This window comes from Anomalospiza imberbis, chromosome 1 (assembly GCF_031753505.1).
Source record: "Anomalospiza imberbis isolate Cuckoo-Finch-1a 21T00152 chromosome 1, ASM3175350v1, whole genome shotgun sequence".
In the NCBI taxonomy this organism is placed as follows: domain Eukaryota; kingdom Metazoa; phylum Chordata; class Aves; order Passeriformes; family Viduidae; genus Anomalospiza; species Anomalospiza imberbis.
Window position 1 is genome coordinate 111,431,142 of NC_089681.1, and position 21,612 is coordinate 111,452,753.

At 36.8% G+C, this 21,612-nt stretch overlaps 1 long non-coding RNA gene across 1 annotated transcript in view; it reads right to left on the reverse strand.

The window, feature by feature from the left end:
* Positions 1-15,043: 15,043 nt before the first annotated feature.
* Positions 15,044-21,612, reverse strand: part of LOC137482413 (uncharacterized) — a 53,850-nt gene continuing 47,281 nt past the window's right edge. The window contains exons 2-3 of the long non-coding RNA XR_011004062.1: positions 16,566-16,714; positions 15,044-16,073 (exon numbers count right to left, since the gene is read on the reverse strand). This is a non-coding gene — a long non-coding RNA (uncharacterized lncRNA). The remainder of the gene's footprint in view (positions 16,074-16,565; positions 16,715-21,612) is intronic.

Genomic DNA, 21,612 nt, shown 5'->3' on the forward strand with positions numbered 1-21,612 from the left:
GTTGGTTTATTTTTTCCACCTAATTCACAAAATGCTTTAGGCATTATTAAGTGCCTGCAGCTATAAATCACAAGTCCTGTAGCAATTTTATGTCAACGCTCTTTCTTCATAAATCACAGGATAGCCAGCACCATCTATGCTTTGTGCAGTATCTGTTGCTTTGAGAGGCAGCAGATTTGAATGCAATGGCCCAATACTGTGAGGCTGTTGGCCAAAGAGGCCGCAAGATAAAAATGCCAAGGAGTTGTAGCACTGAATGTTTCCTTTCATGACCATGGACCATCACCATCTCTGCTATTCAAAGCGGCTTCCTGAAGAGTCACTCAAAGTACCCCTCCAAGGTCTGACCACTCCCAGCCACCAATATTATGCCATAAAAATAAGTCACTTGGAGTCTCTGGGTTAAAGCCAGCAGAATTCCTCTTTGGAAAAAAAGCATTAAGAAAGCCTTATTTCCAGAGTATCCCCATACCTTCTTTCCCCTTCCACCTTGAAGTGAGCTAAAACAGTGGTCTTGGGGTTGCACTAGTATGTGGTATTATCTGGGATTGTTTCCAAGGGCTTAATTTAAATGTTTAACAGTTTTAAGTCAACAATCACCAGAAGTGTGGTGTGGAAGTATGGAATTTAACTTGAATGCAGGACTTTAAAAAATTTGTAGTTTGTTTCTGGGAAGCATGTAGTTCCCTGTGAATTATAAGAAAACTTACATTTAAAGATAGTTGAGATATTTTTCCCCTGAAGCAAGTACTACAATTCCAATTATCACAGATCACTGTGCCATCTGTGAGCAATTACCTTTCACCTCCTTTTTAAAACCTTGTCAACACGCTAAGTCAGGCCTCAGCTTTTTTCTGAGGTTTGGGTGCATGACCAAAGATATTTACAGTAAGATCAAGTTCACCCAAGCCTTCTCCTCCAACTTGTTTACATCAAGAGTTGCAGCTTCAAAACTGCCCTTTCTGAATTCTCCCTGGTTTTCTGTCTCTGTTTCAGAAACCCCTTAAAACTCCGTAAGACCAGTAACACTTTTTGGATGGTACTAATCTCTTTTTGTGAGCCATATAAAAGATTCTTCCTCTAGGGGAATGGATGCTTCAAAGCCTGAGTTATTTCTCTCCCGTTGTCCAGGACAGACTATTAACTTCATCTTTGTATGTTACCAAATTTGTTCTTCTCACCATATTAGTGAGAATAGTAACCCTGGGGGTCAGAGTGACATTGCTGATGTGAGAGGAAAAATTTTAAAAAAGAGAAGAAAAATATTTTACTTTTCTGTAGCAGTTGAACTGCATCTTAGACAAGATTGAAGATGGCTGTCAGTACATGGTAAATGCTGTCCAGGTTCTGTTTTATGCATTGGAACAAAAAAACCACCACATCCTTACATAAAAAAGGACCCCTTTTAGAAGTTTTTTTAACTGTTTCTTCAGTGCATCAGTTAATTTCTTACCATGTTTTTAAGTGGTCAGAGGACTGATTATTTATTAAAACAAGGGCCAGCAGAGTTGGAAGTAACTATAATCTATGCTTTCTACTTTTTCTTCTACAGTACATCCTCTAAATGGAAGTCCTCAAAAGATAATAAAATTTATCAGATCTGAATGTCCTGAACACCCCACATGTAAGGGTTTGAAAGGCACATGTTTTTGATTAACATCAAAAGTTCACACAAATATACATTTTCTGGAATAATTCAGCTCCACGACTCCTGGGAGCATACCTTTGTTAGCACACATATCTTTTTAACCATCAACAGCATCATTAACAATATCAGCATCAGTAGACTCTGCTGCCAATTGGAAGCATTCTCCATAGAGATATTTAAATCCTGAATGGGATTAGAAAACCTCAAAATAGAGCTGATTTATACTGTTGGAGAACTGAGAGGTAACTGATGTTCACCCCTGTTCTTGCTGCTTTGTGGCAAAATTTTAACCTTTGTAGTCTTCAGTCCGCCACCATCACCATTGTTTAAGAACAAATGTGAAACATACAAACATACAAACTGGCTGATACTATTGTAGCAGTGCTGCTGTGGTCTTTGCAATGACCCTCTTACTTCTAGAATGATCTCTCAAGGTCTCCAGAAGGTTTTCAAATAAAGTATTAGAAACACTTTTCTTTCACCCATTACTTATCCTTTCAGTACCAAAAGAGGACCTACAAGAGAGCCAGAGAGGGACTTTTTACAATGGCCTGTAGTGATAGGACACATGGGAATGGCTTCAAATTGAAAAAGGGCAGGTTTAGACTAGAAATTAGGAAGAAATTCCTTACTGTGAAGGTGGAGAAACAATGGCACAGGTTGACCAGAAAAGCTGTGTTTCTCCCATTCTTGGAAGAGTTGAAGTCCAGATTGGATGGAACTCTGAGAAACGTGGTCTAGTGGAAGTGGGGAGTTACAATTAGATGACCCCTGAAGTCCTTTCCAACCCAAACCATTCTATAAATACCAAAACTGTTCTCCATTACTCTTCTAAACCCATACCGTAGTTCTATGACTAATGCCTACTAGAGATTTAACCTAAAGTTTGCTGTTACGAGGATGGTGGATGATTCAGACCTCATGAGTCAAAGACAGACACTTTCCACAGTCAAGGAGAAACAGTTACAAAAGCTACAGTGGGTAGATGGTCTGCTTATAGTCCCACAAGCTTGTTTAAGTCAAATACATATAAGATACCACTTCTGCTATTCACAGTAATCTATTAATTGTTCAGCCATAAAGACAGACAAAATCTCTCTTCAAGACAAATAAAGGCTAATTCTTATTGATTCAATAACATTCTGATTGATAGACTACAAACTCTGTCAGAAAAATACTGCTACTTCAACAGTGATGATGGAGTCTCCCGTAGCACCAGTGTTGGAAGTTTCATTTTTTGGAGCACCTTTCCAGATAAATTTGTGTGATTTTAACCACAAAATGATAGCTAGAGGTGTCCTAGTGTTATGTCTTGTGCCCACTGTAGCAGCACTCTTCTCAATCCCTCATTGTGTTGCATAGTGTCTAGTTTTGCTTACACTGCCAACACAAACCACTCTTTAATTCTCTGAAACATCAGAAAAAAGATAAGCTGTGAGTGGGATTTTGTTACTGGATAGTGAAACTAAACCACACTGAAAAGATTTGAGTGGCTGAAGGACAAAGAGACTGGTATTAAAAAACCCCAAACAACCATCACTGCTTCCTTACACTCTTCCACCCTCAAGTACTCATAAAATGAATGAATGAATGAATGAATTCAGTGAAAAATGGAAGCCATATTATATTTCTTGCAAAACACTTACAATTTCACACACACACTTATGAACTGCCACTTCAAACCCACATTCATTGGTCCAGCATCCTCTGCCCATGTTTCAAGTACTTGTACTCTCATTTCTCAACTTTTACACAGGACAGTTTCAGCTATGAAAATTATCCTCAAATTTCTTTACACTTTGCAATTTATATTTTTTCCAGTTGTCTCATGAAAAAAAGATTTGGAATGTCATAAACAAAACTATTTAAATATTAAAAATATACTAAAAAACCCAGCCAACATTGATTAATTTATGCCAATGCCATCAAACTAGACTTACAAATTTCACAGACTGCTGAGTTTCTAACTCGACTCTGATTAAAGAAGCTGAGAAACTTTTTTCTGCTTACTAAATAAACTTTTTCCCCCCCCCTCAGATATTTATAATTCCTATATAGTCTTATAATTTCTGTAACATCAGCCTATTTTTTCAAAGGTTTCATATTTAGGCTTAGGCAACTATCAGTTTCTGGGCCTCATGTTGGGCTCCTCTCTGGGGCTTCCCCTGTCAGGGGGAAACCCTCCTGGAGCGGTTTGGCCAACAATTTCTTGTTACGAGGTCTTTTAAGACTAAACTACCCAATTAAGAAATGACACCTAGATTATTTTCCCTTTTTACCCAATAACTGATCCCTCAAAGTCTGCAATGCAGACTTTTCTGTCCAATTGCAAGACATCACCCAAGGCCATGAAGAAGAAGGTGAAGAAGAACAACCTGCCTCTGCCCTAAAACCTCCATCTTGTTCCCATCCTCAACACACTAAAAATCCCAAAAGCTAAATTTCTCACCCAAGTGACATGCTATACTACTCTCTATAATCTATTTCACAGTTTTGTGGACTCTAGTCTATCTTGAAGTCTTGGAAGCTTTCTCCATGAATGAGGGTCAAAGTCAGTGCTTCTCTGGGGGTCAGGATGCTTCAGAGCAGACAGAGAAATATTCCCCGTGCCCTGGGTTCCCACAGGCAAAAATCATGGTAGATTCCACAATAACATTGCCAGTGTTTTTTTCTTGGTGATTCCCAGTGGGGTTCCACTTGTTGGTATGTGGGGTTTGCACAACTCCCTTTTAATCTGGGCATGACATTTTTCAGCATGCCTTTATTGCTTCTTCAGAAGCTTACATGCTGCATTTGCACTTAAGAATTTATAACAACTCCTGCCAAGACTAACTTCAGACACCATGATGGCAGGAGGCTGCTCTGCCAGACAGCATCAGCACTAAGGGATGAGAAAGCTGAATTCATGGAGTGGGGGTTTGAAGAACTATGGAGTGCTCCTTTACAAAAATTGGTATTGGGGACATTCAAAATAATAATAACAAGGCAAACAAACAAAACCAGAGCTTGGCTATGAAATCAGGCTGCTCTGATGTCAGGGAAAGTGAAAGCAAGCAGGGCCTCTGAGCTCTTTCTCTATGCAGAAGTGTAGAGAGATGCTTCACTCTGGGACAGGCCCAGTTTGTGCACCGAGGTGCAAGCGTTGTGTTGGAAGCTGGATACAGCTGCGGGAGCATTTTGCTCAGCAGCACTGCTTGTATTTGTCATGGGAACTGCTCCCCTGTGCTGCTGTCACTGAGAAAAGCACCTGCACAAGTGAAGAACCTCTCCCCTGTCTCTTCCAAGGCCTCTAACAGCCAAGTGTACTTCTTCAGCAAGGAGGTGGAAAGAGCTGAGCAAGGTGCAGCCAATGAGTAACATTTAGAAAGTAATTCTGCCACTTAAGAGCCAAAATGTCAGAACAGTCTAATGTTTTGCAATATCTAGTTGAAAAAGCAAAAAGTGCCTTACATCAACTAATTTTCCTGACAGTTTTTATTCCTCTCATTCTTTTGTACGTTTTATCCTCATCATCACCAACGCTTTTATTAATTTCCTCCAGCATGAAGCAATTTTAAATAAGTTCACACCTTTGTTTGTTCACAACAACAAACACCTAGACAATTTTTTTTGTGTGTGTGTATGTAATTAATTTTAAAAAGCTGTGCAATGTGAATAAAGCTTTCAAATTAAGCTGAGACGGAATATTAATCTACTGAAAGCATAATGTCACAGAAACAATTTCCAATTTTACTTTTTTTGTACTTGCAGCAATTTTCTACATTTAGTTTTATCACCTATGTCTCACGGTATTGCCAATATCTGTAAAAGAATTCCTTATACCTGCCAACAAAAAAACAAACAAACAAACAAAAAAAACCCCAACAAACCCCCGCAAAACACAGAAAACATTGGCAGAATGTGTTTCTTTGGACTTCTATTTATTTCAATATATTTTTGCCCATTCAACTAATAAGCTATGGGTATAAGTAAATAACATTTCAATCTCAACTTTTGACATGGACCAAGAAAGCTACTTTATTACCAGAATAAAGGTCTTGGACTTGAGTATTTTTATAATCTCACGTCAGTTTTGGATTGTGCTAGAGGGAGATTTTATTTTCTTGCTACTTTATGTTTGATTTTATAACATTTTCTCAAAGGAAGTCAGATCTTTTTGTTTAGCTCTATGTATACTTATTTAGACAAAACTTTTTGTTTTGCTTTGTATACTGACTTAGCCTTATGAGGAGGGCTATGGAGAGAGTGTAGAGAGTCTGACCTTCTGATTTGTTTGAAAGGAAGAGATGCATGAAATACCACAGTTCAAGCTTTTTATCTGTGGTTAAATCCCACTTCCTCCCCCACTTCAGGTAAAGATACAGTTATACCCTTCATATTGTTATCTGCTGCAGACTCCCCATGATTTCCATTATTGAGAATATGAGACACAGCAGTTCAGATATTTTGTTATCTCTCCAAAGGTACTTTTTAGTCCAGTAATGTAACAGTAATTGTTGCTTTGCAAGACAACAGCTTTGAAGAGCTGAGAAAAATTAATAACAATTTTCTTAAAACTGATGCTTTGTAAGGCTTTGGGAGTAATCAAATTTCCTTTGTAATAAAATAATAGTATTAAAAGAATCAAAGAAAACTATTAGGCAGTGTCTTGAAAATGGTCATTAGAGACCAGATAATCAGTCTTGTTTTGAACAGCTTAGTTGGCTAACAAGCAAAAGCTACAGCTCAAGAAAGGGAGGATTTTCTAAGTAGACAGAAAACCACACTAATGCATGCAACCACTAAAATTATAAGACGGCTAAGTATTACGAGCAAACAGTGTTCAAGGAAGTCTCTCAGATGACTAGAAGCCAAGTAGTGTGAGAGAGAGAAACAAAGAAATGAACTTTTACAGTATAAATTTAACACTTTGAGGGCATAGAGTCGACACACAAACTTTTTAAGGGGAATGTGATATCTGATTCACATGACATAAGGAAAACTTTGCAGACTTTTATGAAACATTTTTAAAAAGCCAGTTATCACTTTTTCTTAATCAAAAAATGTAAAATTATCATCAGGTAAACACAACTACGGGGCTGTCCTGTTTATGTGCAGAAGCCTAAAATTCTTTGAACTACGTAAAGTTGATTCTTTTTGGTCAAATGTTATCAAATATTCTTGGGCCTACTACAGAGTGGATTTTTCCTCTATTCTTACTAAATGGGCAAACTTTTCTCCACGACTCTTGTTTCTGTAGTATCAGTAGAGAAGAAAGATGATGATTAGCTGTGCATTGCAGCAATGATTTTGACATTTGTGGCTTATGAGTCACTTATACCCTCTGTGGAGGGGGACCAGACCATGTCTGTGGAAAGGAAACAGTTTTGCAGGTGAGATGTCATGGCTGCTGAGATATGTGATTAAATCTAAAAAAGGAAACTGATGTCCTCCCTCCTTGAAGTAAACTTGAACTTTCACATAGAATACCTACTAGCTAGGATAAAATGTTAGCACTAGCATGTGAAGTTATGCAATTTTACTTTCTGCCACTCCTGAATAATAATTAGATTCAAAGGATAATATTCAGGCCCAATATTTCCTGGCTGGCTTCCCTCACTCCTTTCTCCTGTGTGTTTTTTAATGCAATAAATTAGCATGGAATAGACTCACATGGAATTTGAATAGGAGGAATTTAAAATAAAATAACACTGTGGGCATAGCAATAGCTTTGTTAACAGTTAATAATCTAATCGTGTTTCTTCCAAATACAATGAAATAAGAGGATTTGGTGTACTCTTTGAATCACAGACAAATTTACAAATCTGTCCAGTAGGACTAAAGAATGAAGAATGCAGAAACCCAAAATTAAAAAATTAATTAAAAAATTATTTTAAAGGGGTCAAAGTCATGACTATGTTTCTTATGCTTGCTAAAAATGACAACAAAAAAGTGCTATTGTTCTGAAATGAAAAGTTACAAATGTAACTGTACTTGATGTAAAAAGGCCATACAGCTATTTAACTTTCCTCCCTACCATTTTGGTCCTACTGCTTATTGTGATTTAATAAGAAGACAGTTAAAGTTCTCAGCAATAGCAGACTGATCTAGTAATAGATTCCCAGAAAGGAGCACTTCTCAACTCCATCATTCTGTCACAAAATCTGTGAGGGAGCCGGTGCTTTGCTAATTTGCATATCTTTCCCTGTGCTAAATTGGGAAAAACAATGTGTTAAGTATGCCCTACGTGTCCTGAACTGAGAAAATAGCTCCATAAACTTACTGTCAGTTATAATTATGTACAACCTGCTAGAAGGAATGGAGGCAGGAAAGAGAGTTTGGTCTCAGTGGAGAAATGCCAGAGATAAATCTGGCCAACTATTTTCACAACAATATAAAAAAAACCAGCCTCTCCAACCAGAAAAAAGGAACCCAAAACCAAACTTCAAATAACTTTTTCAATAGCTTTTAAGTTTCTAAGAAAAATGACAGTATTCCTGAAAGAGAGACCCCTGGTTTCTGCCAAATATCAACCAATAAAGAAATCTCTATTCATATCAGAGGATGAAAAGTTCTCACAAAGTCATTTTATTTCCAACTTTGCTAAATATTAGCATAAGTTTATTTTCCAGGGAAACCTATCCAAGGCAAAGTACTTTTCCTAGAAAAAAAAATTCTACTAACTTATGTCAAACAACAAGGAAAAATAACAAGCAAATTCCTGAACCTTGAATACCAGCTCATAAAACTCAGAGGAGGAGAACAGCTTCCTCAAAACCAGAAGAGACTGTGCCAGACTTTCTAAAGTCTTTCCGCAGTGAGAGCTTTTGTGTTCAAGACATGTTTGTACAATATGGGAAAGAAGCAAGAATAAGGAAAAAAAAGACAGACACTATTGTAGAAAGTGTCTGTCTTCATAGTTCAGTAGGTGACCCTGTGCTTTAAGAAAGGCTGTGACAGGGAGGGAACTGCTACAGCACTGTGTCTTATGAAAAAACTTTGCATACCTGAGCATTCAGGAGTGTACTCTACCTGCTTCCCCTGCATACTAATTCCTTACAGTTTACAGTTCAGGACTGAAGAAGCTTCAGAATCTCATCCCAGAACGTTTCAGTGCAGTGTGTAAACACAAGTGATGTGTTTTAACTGGCAGACTCCAGTGACCTGTGCTCTGACAGTGCAGGATGCAGCTGAACGCGTCTCGAATACAGAGCAACAAGTTGAACACACATACCATTGTGCAGAGACCACATGCCTAAACATAGAAATTTAAAATAGCTCTTGAATGTTTTGAAACTAGGCAGAACAAAATCTGCTCTTCACCTATATGAGTGAACTCAGTTAGCAGAGGATGCTTTCCACCCTTACTCCCATCCCAGGGAATCATCAAAAGTCATTCCAGTTTGAGACTCCCCAAGTGCCAGGAAGGGGTTCTGACCTGGAAGTTAGCTTTGGAGGTTTTTCAAGGCTCCTAATTCTGTCTCCAATGCTGTGAATTAGCATTAGCAAATGCCTGCTAGCCTACTATTTGTTATGGAAGATGGAGGTTATTTTATTTTCCATGCTTCCTTTAACAAGAATGTATTACACCAATCTACCTCTACTACACCTCCAAGCAGCAGAGAATGTCAAGCTTATAAAAATGCCCAAGGGTTTGTTTCCCTTTCACCATATCCAGCGCCTGAGATTAATATCAATCAGGATATGCTGGATAGGACTACTCAAAATGAGAGTGATGAATCTATGTTCAAAAACCATATTTGTGCTACTGAAAAGTATTTACCTTTCATTATACTCAATTTCCCATTCTTTACAAATGGAAGCAAAGGAAGAAAGTGTGCAGTTGTCTGATTCTTCTTTATGATATATAATATACAGTGTTTATTGATGCTTTTGAAATTTAAGTTTTCTTCATTTTTTGGTAGTGGTTTTATTTGACAATTCTCAAGATGGCAGAAAAAACTAACTGGAAAATAAGAAATGTAGTTCTAGTTAAATTAAGATGGCAAAATACAAGCTATTTTATCCAAATATCAGAGTTTTACTGAGGTATTTCTTTTTCAATTTTAAAATAAAAAAATATAAAGAAAATCTAATGAGTTAATGCTTATAATTTGCTCTTTTATTATCAAAAGAACCAGACAATTTCAGAAGGAATAACAAACATTACCTAATAAAATTGTGTACATTAAAATACTTTTATTTTCTTTTTGAATTAATTTTATGACTCTTAAAATTTTTTTTTTCTGAACAGGTCCATGAGCAACCTGAAGTTTGACCTTCTTTGAACAAAGTTTTGGGCTCTCTGCTCTTCAGAGGTCACTTACAATCCATATGAGTCTAAATAGCATGGCTATTTCTGTTTAATCCGCTATCTAAAGTAATTGGTTAAAAATATTCAACCAGGTTCAGAGTAAGGTTGAAACATGTGCTTACTCCCAGTGTCAGTAGAACTGTAAGTACCTCCATATGATGCTGTGTCTCATGCTGGGGTCATATCCTTGTTTTCTTTCCTGCTTTACCTTTACATTTTAAATTAACATCTGTTTAATTCAAATTGCTAGCAAGACTGGGAAGAAAAGCTTGATTTGTGAAATATTAATTATTTGTATCTTCTTAACTAAGGACTGAAAAATGATAAATGCAAGCATTTTGGTTCTTTCAACAATTTATCATTACCAACTACATTAACAACTACTATATTGATTAAATTTATAAGATTAATATTTATTTCCACATTATGTATTGATTTATTGGGCTGAGACATAATGTCAAAATTGCGAAGAAAAATAATCTAAGCTGCAAAAAATGCTAGCATGCTCAAACTAGGAACATACAGCTAATTAAGATCTGGTGACTAGCACATGTTTAGGCTTTTATTGACATGCAGTGGATGTATGCCAGCACAGCTAGTTTTGCTTTGTTGGGTTTTTTTCTTCACAAACACAGCTGTTTGCAATGAATCAATTCTTATAATTTCCCAATTGACCCACAATGAAAGAGAGCAGCCTGCTTTAAAGTACAGTTGTTAATATCCTTTCTTAATCCATGTTTGCGGGGCTACCTTTGTAGTGTGTTTTGTGAAGGTGAAACTGGAAATGCATATGTGCAAGGACACATGTGTGTGTATTTTTTCTACAAAGAAGAAATGCAGAATGGCATTGATGGCAAATACATGAAAATTATATGACAAACCATCTCTAAGAGTGAGGTCCTGCCTTGGTCACACAGAAATCCAATCAGTGGCATGATGAACATATCATTATATTATACTGTCCACAACATATTCTGGACATAATTCAGATCATAGGAATTTAAAAGCTTTCTGAAAGTAACATTCATTAATTATACATCACAAAAATTTTCAATTTATGTCCCAGTGAGGGACAGAAAGCTCCTGATGCCACCAGAATAGGTAACAGCAAGATTATTTTGTTGTTTGGAAGAAAGATTGCTTGGATATTTCATAATATTTCATGCTGTTTGACATTATACCTATTTAGATCTTCCTTAGACCATGATAAATATCAGGAGAACTGAAAATCTGAGTATCCAAAAAGAGAAATACACAAGATTAGTCTCATTTCTACCTTTCTCAGTTGGTTTAGTACAGACAACTGATACATGAATAGCAGTCTTCAGCTTCAGATCACTACTCTGACAGGTTTTTCTACCTAGAGAAGTAAAGCTATTTCTGCTGTATTTAACAGATAAAGCCAAAGACTCACCTCCTGATTAGATGAACCAACAATAACAATACAGTATTTCCTGAAGAATGTCAATGCTTTTCCTATGATTAAAATAAAGCTTTTCTAAGGTCATCTATAGACAATGGCTGTGTAGTATATACCACAAATTCTAACAGCTTAAACAGACACCTGAGTTTATGAAATAGATACACAGATACTATATTCTGTTTGAAGTACTAGAAAGGGAACATCAGTCAATGGTACATCAGTCAAAAGACTCATGTACGTGGTATGACCTTCATGGCAAAGCCACAACACAAAGGAGTTGTCCAGCCTTTGCCTGAGCTTTTGCCTGTGGCTTTTGATGATCATGGATAGATCATATTTCCTAAAGAACTCCATAGCAGCTCATTTAAAGGAACTCCATGAATCATTTTGCAGCAAGCTGTAAATGCTGTTCCTTTGAAGCAGCCAAAATTCCTTTGAGAATCTCTCTTCTGACAAAGTCTGGATAACTGTCAATCACTTGCCTTGGTGTTTAATGATATGAAGGCCAGAAAAAGAAAAACATACCTAGAAAAGAGTTATGCAGTAAAAAACTATCGGGCCTGATCCACACTGCAGGTCCAGAACACAGCATGTAATCAATCTGTCTTACAGATAGTTAATAATGTTCTTGGGTCCATTCTACTCAGGTAACTTTGTGGTGCAAGCAAGGACATTTGCCTTTGAACTGAGCATGCAAAGTGATCTTTTGGAAGTTTGAGTAAGAAAAGTTGATTATATCAAGAATTAAGTGGAATACATTCTATGAGAAAAGTAATATAGTTTTAACTGCCCAAATAGTGGAAATTTATTGTTAGCATTAGAAGCGCTATAAAAAGAATGATACTGTGAGTGTCTGAAACATATTTGTCTAATAAAAATTTTTAATATATAACATATAAAATGTTTTTATTTAGCTCTATGGTAATGTGTTTTCCAAGAAAGAGCAATATACCTCAATAGAGAAGCAGTACTTTATAAAGGAAAGATTTCCTTGACAACATCAGTTTTACTTCTATCTGCATGGATTGGGACATAACTGAAACACAATGCTGCAAGGAAAACCTACAAGCCCAGGCCCAACATTCTTATGACATGGCAGGCCTTAAAGGTGGCAAAAATGTCCATGAGACTTCATATGTGGCAATCAATCCATGTTGGGTTGTTGAAATTCTCTATAGAAGTCATGTATTCTGTAGGGTTTATCAAGTAAATGAAGATGGGAGAAGAGCCTTTATTTGGTATCACTTTAATAGATGGATTGGAACGGAAATGAAAATGTAAGAGGTGCAAACAGGTTCCTTCTCTCCAAATCATTTTGACAAAATTCAGTGGTAAGAAATTAATTACTTCACATATTTAAAGTCAGCGCTAACATTAGAAAGAGCCCATTAACAGCTGACCTGAGTTGTAACTCAGTAAAAAAATAAAAGAAAAAAGAAAATAAGTACATTCCTATGTTTCCTCTCAGTCAGTGTAAGCCATGTGAGATATGCAAAATTTCTTTCTACAGTCTCAGCTATTTTCCAGGGGACTAAGAGGGTGAAAAGTAGCCTAGAGGTAAAAAATGATTTTTAGCAGGCATAAAAAGCATCTCATTATCTCAATTATACAATTATGTACAGTGCAATGGGAAATAATATTCCTTCAAGTGAAAATGCAACCATGTACACTATAGTCTTCAATCAAGGAATTGGGGAAAGGCAGGTGGTGACACTCACAGTCATAAAACAGTTATACAAAACCACAGATGTCTCAATAGATATTTATTTACATTAGACTTGCTTTCTGATATTTCAACATGGATTAAAAGAAAGACTAGAGTTGGAGAGGGAAGGTAAAGACAGATAGAAAATGATGAGTGAAACTTATCTTTTAACCCAATGAAGAATTCTGTAAGAAAGGCATAACATATTCAGAAAAGCCATTATTTCATATCAACAGGAATGAATTAGCTATGGATTATATGGTTGATTTGGTCATCAGCTGCTGTATCTGCATTATTATAGATCTTTCACAGTATGAGTTTAGCAAAAAAGACATGAGTGAAGGCAGTTGGAGTTTTATGATTTTGAAAGTAAAACAGTGAGACCTAAATTTCAAGGAGACCACCTTTCTATGAGCTTCTGGAAAAACAAACTGGGAACACTGACATGAACCAGAGAGAGCATAAACTACTCATTTCAATCCTGCAAGAGTCCACTTAACTCCCCCTTCTGAACAGACAAATGAGTGACTGCAGGGATGATAAATTAGTTCAGCTCTCAGCAGTCACAGTGACAAAAGCAGTAGAATTCACATTTAGGATTATTTTATATAAGCAATATCATGGACATTTAAAGAGAATGAGTCTCTTTCATGGTGATTTGATCTGCTTGGCACGCAGGGTGCCTTGAGAAGCTGCAGGCTGCTGTTTGCAGCTGTGCTCCCAGACACTCCTGCTGGACTCATGGTAGGAGCTGACAAAGAGTTTTGCTACACACAAAGCTATACCACCTTCTATATGACAAACTAAGCCACCAAAAATACCTTATTTGTAGCAATGATTTTTCCTGCCACTGGAGATACTGGATTTTCCCCCAGTCCTGGCTAAGGATACAAGGTCAGAATAACTTTCCTTTACGTCCACCCTTCTGAAAAGTGTTCCTGTCTTCTTCACCAGCTGGTGCAACTGTTGGAAGATAGAGAGCTGTGAAAACAGACTTCTATCTTCTCTGACCCTTTTAGAGGATTTGGTCTTGCCGTGAGTTTCAATAGGCTTTTATACATGAGCAGTACTTACAAAGCAACTCCCTTACTTTTCTGACAGGAAGAGATGGATGCAAACACTAAATCTAAAAAATTGGATGCAGCTGGATGAGAATAAAATGTTTTAAGACTCAGCTTCACCTGCAGTATTCTGAGTCGGTGTTATCCCAATACTGATCTGAAGCCTTGTTTTTCACATTTAGTGTTGGTGAGACATTTTATTGAACTGGATATTACAATATTAGACAAGGACAGAGTTGTGAAACATTCTTTTGCATTTGTTTTATTGCAGTGGAGAAAAGAAGTAGCAGAATTTTTTATAGAATTAATTTGAAGGTACTATGCTATGGATCACATGCAGTGAGACAAACCCACATATTAAAAGCTACAACTCTACTATAAAAGTATTTTTTCAAAGTCTAGTAATAATTCAAACCATATAACCAAATGTTACAGTCCATTTTGATCTAGTTCCATCACACATTCCTAAGCCATACTGTAAATCCCACCCAAAACAACAAAAATCACAAAGCAAAAGCTCAAAAAACTTCTCCAAGAAACCTGAACGTAATCACTTTGCAAGCTTTTTTATTTTGTTTTAAAGTCAAGCTTTTGGAAAGCTTTCAAAACAATGCTGATTCTTGAATAAATGCCACTACAAACTGGGATTGTTTAGGATAGGCAGACCAGTTTCTGGAGAGAGAATGAGGAAGCATCCAGCTGAAAAACCCCACTGCCCCCTTATCCCACTCATATCCTTTTTCTCCACACAAAAGCCAGAAAACAAATTTCATCTGGATAAACTGAATGCTGACTGACTGCAGGTCGGTTTGGTTTTTTTTAATAAATTTGTCACCTTGGCAAACCTGCCCATTTGCTCTATCTCTATATGCAACATATAGATATCTCTAACATATAATATCTCTATCTGCTTTTCTGAAACACTTTCAAATTCTCTTTACTGCCAGGATCACCGAATGTTTTACCTATTAGGCTTGAATCCCCATGGCCATGGCATTATTCAAATACTGCTGATACAATGGTCTTTGCATACAGCTGCTCCTGCTAACATGTACCAAGAGGAATTTTATTGTGACAGCTTATGAAAAAAAGTACATAATCAAAGGAAATGTGCTAACACCTTAAGTGTCCAGTATCGAGTACTTCATCATAGCACAACACCTACAGGAAATGCCTGTGACATCCACAAGTACTAAATGAATCCATTAGGATTAGTGGTGTTAAAATGAATACCAGATGCATTAACAAGGGACTGCATAAAACAAAATGCTGCACAAATGTTTGCATCCCAATCCCAGCTTTCAAATAACATCAGCATATTACCCTAAAATCATTACTTTGCTATTCTAGTTCCTTTCCTAGGGAGCTCTAATGATAGTTCTTGCCCTACAGTGAATTCATATTGCATCTGGCACAGGAAATTTGGCATTTCAATTTACATAACTGTTTTCAATTGCACAAATTTGCTGTTCCCTAATTCTCAGCGTACTTTGAACAACAGTTTTCAATGCTTGACTGAGAAAGAGAAAAACTGAGCCAAACAAGTTTCCTTTCCCTCTCTCCCCTTCTGTCAGTAGGTTATCGTGCTTTTTCAAACAAAGATAAAAGAAGGTTGAATGTCAGATTTCAAAGAAGAGAATTTGTCCATCATTTTGCCTAGTTTAATTTGGATAGTTGGGACTGACTGATAGAGACTGGATCATGTATTACAAGGGAGAACTGCAACCTGGGTGAAAATCCAGACAACAAAAACTATGACATTTCCCAATAAATAGTATTCTTGTTTATGTTGGATCAAAAGAGATAGAGATAAATTATAGTACTTCTGTGAGACCAAGTAAAATCAGTGCAGATTTATTACTGAGTGAGTTTGAGCTGAAGCTATGGATGGTAGATGTGCTTCTCTAGGGTATGTCCAGTTCCAAGGTATACATTGCTGCATGCTGAAGGAGCAAGCAATGAGTGAGCAGTGACAATGCACTACACACCATCCATACTAAATAGCAGTGTGGAATTTAGGATGAAGACAACAGAGGTGGACTAGAGAGGAGGAAATGTGACACATAAAAATAAATCAAATCAAGCTTTAAGGAGTTGCAGATCCTCTCTAATCTAGTGGAAACTAAAGCTCTCTAAGTGCTTGTAAATCAAGGAAAATACCATTATAGTGAGACCCAGGGTTTCAGCTCATACACTGAAGCTATTTACATTTATTGAGAGAGAAACAAAAAAGCTGATATGGTGAAATTGCAGGAAAGTACAGCTGTGGAAAAGAAGAGGCAGGCTAATCCTGGTTTTGTTGCCAGTGTCTCTGTTATTAGGAGTAGCAGTGATAACATTATCTCTTCTGGTTGCCATTGACATCCCTACTTTATGAACATGTTTCTCAATTTCCCAACATTGGCTGCTGTGATATATTCCATTTTTGTCATTACCTTCCCTGTGGCAAGACAACTAGTGTTTCTAGAAGTGCATTCTTCATGTGTGATTCTGGTGCCTGAGACAAAAAGAAACAATTTGGCTTCTCAACAGGATGTGTCCTCAGTAAAGGAAGACAGCACCATCTTCATCCACTCAGAAGAACCTATTAATAGAAAAGATAAAGCCACAAAGTGTGGTCTCTCCTAGCAGCTCCCGAAGAGATATGTAGTTTTCCTTGCTGAGGTGAGAACACGGAATTGACAAGCAACGGAGCTCAAGGGAATAGTTTGCCAGAACTACACTCCCTTTATGTGCAGCCATGTCCAGTGACTCCTGGCTTTTTGAGGATAGAAATGGCAGCCACAGGGTGGGCTGGGGACACAGAGACAGGAGGAATTTCCAAACAGAGGAGAGAGGAGGAGCTGAGCTCAGTCAAACAAAACACAATGCCAAATTTCTAAGGTACGTCTAAGCCACAGAAAAGACAGGAACCACTGGTCTATGCAAATCCCTTCTGTCATTCTGAAACCTTCTTGGCAGCCTGGCCCTTCCTCTTCTTTCTGCTTTCATTAACTGCTGCCACCATTCCACCCACTACAGCTGTTTGGCCATCTCCTGTTGCCCACTCATTAGTGTGTCCCAGTCCCTTCCTTCTCCTGGCCTTTGCTGCTGCTTCACATTGCCCAGAAGGAAAGCATGCCAATCACCAACTCAACAGGATTGGGGAAGAAATTAGAAGGGCAGATTTGACTTTTCAGCCATTATGTGGCAGAATTAGGGAGAAAGCCACAGACCAATGATATGTAGCATAATTTTAGCTTTTACAGATTTTACTATGTGTTTTTTCCCAGCTTGTTTACAAATTCACTGCACAGAATATTGCAATTCCATCCTAAAGGTCAATCAAAGTAAACAGTTTTAAGAGCTCTTGAGATAATAATTTTGAAGAAAAAAAAATATTGCTTTACTTAGGCACCCTGCAGAAGATGGCAGAGTATAAACACAGAGATTTCTCAAGTTCCTAGTAATTGAAAGTAGAGAGTGCACCCTGGAATATGTACATAAATGCTTGTGTGTGCCGTGTTGTGAACTTAGTCTGTATTTTAAAATAAGTACAAGTTCCAGTTTACATCAGAGAGGTCTGATGGCAAGCACAAAATATTCCACCCATGAAAGCAAAATACCACAAAGGATGAAGGAATGAAGCTGTATTAGTTGTTTTATCCCTGTAGTTAAAAATAAGAAAAATATATCCAAACCCCAGAGTCTGTGTTGAGTCTACTAATGTCACTGCCAATAAGAGTTAAAATTTCAGTTCCTATGTTTGTCTTTTTTGGATACATTTCAGACTACATTTGCAATATGTGGTCCGACAGGGAGGTCTAAGAGAGCTGCCAAATTCCTCTTCCCCCATACTCACAATGCTACGAATAATCACCTCTATCAAAAAAATCAATTTTTTGATATTATGGAAGCAAAAATAAATTAAGGAATTTACAAAAAAGAAAAGAACCACTAAGAAAAAATTGAAAGTTATGACCATTTAAAATGGCTTGAGGTGTGGTTCTACAACTGAAATTCATTTCCAAAACCTTCTGTAACTCCAGTGAAGTCAATAGGATTTGAATGAGTTTGTTGTACTACATTTATAAAATATATGAACAATGACAGTACCATCTACCATTCATAAGATTTTTTTTACAATACTAGCTTAAAAAAGCATGGGGCTTGTAAAACTGGAAAAATACAATTTACAAGATTTCATTAGTTTATAGATGCTTTAACTTTTTGGGATTATATATCTCCATGTCACTTCATATTCAGGAAATGCAATTCTATGCTTGACCAAATTCTGATTCAGAAATGGCATTGGGAGAATCCACTTTAAAATACTTAAAAGCTCCCTAAAATTATAGTTTCAAACAGAGCTTGATGAAATAATCTATGTTCATGCTAACTTTTTTGGATAGAAAGAGAGAAGATTAAGCAATCAATATTTTCCTACGTTTAAATGACTGTATATATGAATCACTTACATAAATGTTGCCATAAAAGGCATAATCTGCTTTTAGGCATGGATTTAAATAGCTTGCATCAGCTTGAATGTAAGCTGTGCCAGGCATTCACAGGCAGAATTGCATGGGGAATGGTCCTTTTTTATTTTTATGCCTTCTGAACAACAGGTACAGTCACACAAAAACCCCCCTCGTTTGAGTCTTTACACGTCTCATTCTCAGATCTAAAAGCCAAATGTCAAAGAGAGTATATCAGAAATCTCCACTGCATTGTTTATTGTGCTCTCTGTAGAAGACAGCTGCTAATAATTAATCCATTTTGGTGTTACCAAACTGTCTTTTCTGCCTCTCTCAGAAGAGCAGCATTTGCAGAATGATTAAATAAGTTTTTTTGGTTTGGGATGAAGAAATGGGTATAGTTTGAAGGGCACTAGACAAGTACTAAGCCAGTGAAAGACTGTGTTCTAGTCCAGAGCCCCAAGCAGACACTACCAAATACTGTTGGTTTCTGGTTTTGTAATATTGAATAATTATGGCTTGAATTCGTCCAAATGGAAACAACATCAAACAATCCTGCTTTTACAAGGTTTCTATACTGCCTAGCAAAACCATTGCATTGTGTACACTTCACTGGAGTCTCGTAAAAGAAAAGTTGAAGAAACAGAAAGAAATTCCACCCTGTTCTCTAAGCTTATCCACTTTGGTTCATATTTATTTCATCACTATATCTATTATTATTATCACTTCTATGTGAGCATTGTCTTCTTCACTTCCCACCTCAGGTTACTGTAACAAAGTGTTGACTGACAGCTGGAGATTTCCAAAATTAATCCCAATGAGCTGAGTAACCCTAAGAGCATGACTCTTGTCAAGATTTTCAGCAGGCATTCAGATTATCTTGGTGAAACAAAGGGCAACTTTTGACGAATCTTACCCAGAATGAAGCCCTTCAGTGAAAGTCAAAACATTATTTTTACTGAAGAAGAATGGAACTCTGAAGATCTCTTTAAATTAATTCTGATTATAAACTACACGATTTTCAAGGTGAGCATTTCATCAAAGGAACACTAAAAGAGAAGGTGTCATTCTAAATGTGAGCTAAACAACCACCCACCTAGGGTACTGCTTGTTGTGACTGCTGTCTCTCATACCAGTGCTGCCATTTCGGGAGGTATAATGCATAAGGAGACTGAAGACAGATAAGATCAGTTCATAAAATCCCAAAACAATCACAGCAATAGGATGCAGAGTCTTGTGAGACTGTGCACTGCAGAGATTCAAAGACTAAAACTAAACATGCAAAAAAAAGTACCTGGTCAAGGGAGCCCATCAACATATTTGAGGTATTTCTGCCCTTGCATACCTTATTTACAGTCAAAAATGCCCAATCTAAGATATAGATTTTATATATACATATATATTGAACACAATCTGAAGTTAAGGAGAGCTTCTTGAAGAACATGACCAAAGAAGGATATGATGATCAACACCATATTTTGATCTGGAGAGAACTGTATCAACAGGGATGATGACTTCAGTAGTAGAGTATCATATACAATATATTTAACATCAGCAAATTTCATTAGCTTTGTATATTAAGCAGTCTAAATTGCTACAGCTGTTTTTCCTGACATACTGCCAGTGGCTCAGCATAATGCTAGAACACAAAGTAGTAAATAACAATGCAAAACTAAGTCCCAAGAAGTGCTTTGCAAAAGAAAGATGAAAAAAATCTTTAGAAATTTTACTTCCCATAATCCCTCCTAATCCCAACAAAGAATAAATCTCTTTTCCACACAGGACTATATTCATATGCCAAATTAATTTAAAAGAAAAATCTAGCACAATCCTTTCAGTTGTAAAAATTACATAGCTGCCAGCAGATGAAAGAATTAAAGCAGAAAGAACAAATTATTAGCAGCAGAAAGAACAAATTATTAGCAGCAGAAAGACAGTCATGGACTAGCAGAACACACCCTCATGGTAAATAGTGCAGCTGTTCTAGTGCTAAACACTTTGGGCACGATGATCTCTTGGTTTTTCAGTCTATACCTGCTTCAGATTTCTCTTCCTCAGAAATTTTGAGTGCATGGAAAAAGAGATGCATTAGGGCAGCTCCATTAGCCATCAGATATCCAACAGATCAAAGTGATTTTGGCTCAACATCCTTAGATACCTTCTTGATTACAAAGAGGCCTTGACTTCTCAATCTGTGCTCTTTGAAACTCATTCTAGGGGATCTTACTGGGCAACAGATTAAAAAAAATCTGTTTATTAGGATTAACTTTATAATTACCTGTTGGGTGATTTTATCCTGGACAAGGAGAAGCAATGATCCACTGTAGAGAATTGTCTTAAAATTTGCTTGTGGTCCTTATTAAGTGTTACATTTTAAAGGATTATCTATGTTTTTCCCAACAGTAAACTTGTAAAAAACTAAAGTAAAATTGCCTTATGCCTTGCACCTTGATACTTCTTTATTTATATTAAAACCCAATGCTCCACTTAACTGAAAATTCACAGAAACTCTTTCAGTTTTTTACATATTTCAGTTCTTTTTTAAATGTTAAAAAGCTTTTCTGCCATTTTCTAATTCTTTTTACTATAAACAGTCATGTTTAAATATTGAATACTCTTTTGGGAATTTTTTTGTCACTTGAGGTTTTCCATTCCAGCTTGTGAACAGTTTTGCAGATGGTATTCATTTTTAGCTTAAGTGAGGTGATCTTTTATATTATTACTGCTCACGCTCATTCATAACTGGCTTTCTTTCAACAAAATAGAGTATTTGTGTGCTGTGTTCCACTAGTACATAATGTACAAGAATTTTTCCTTCTAAGAGTCAGGAATTCCAGCCAAACTAAGTCCCTATATAAACATTTGTCTGCACTGTTCTGTTGTTTATCCCACTCAAAGAGAGATGAGGTGCAACTGGTGAGGAGGTGAAATTAGACCATTGCATATAAATTAGTTAATCAAAATAGACAGGAGAGTGTTAGAGAGGATCATGTTCAAGCGAAGGATGATATTCTAGTGAACATTTCTC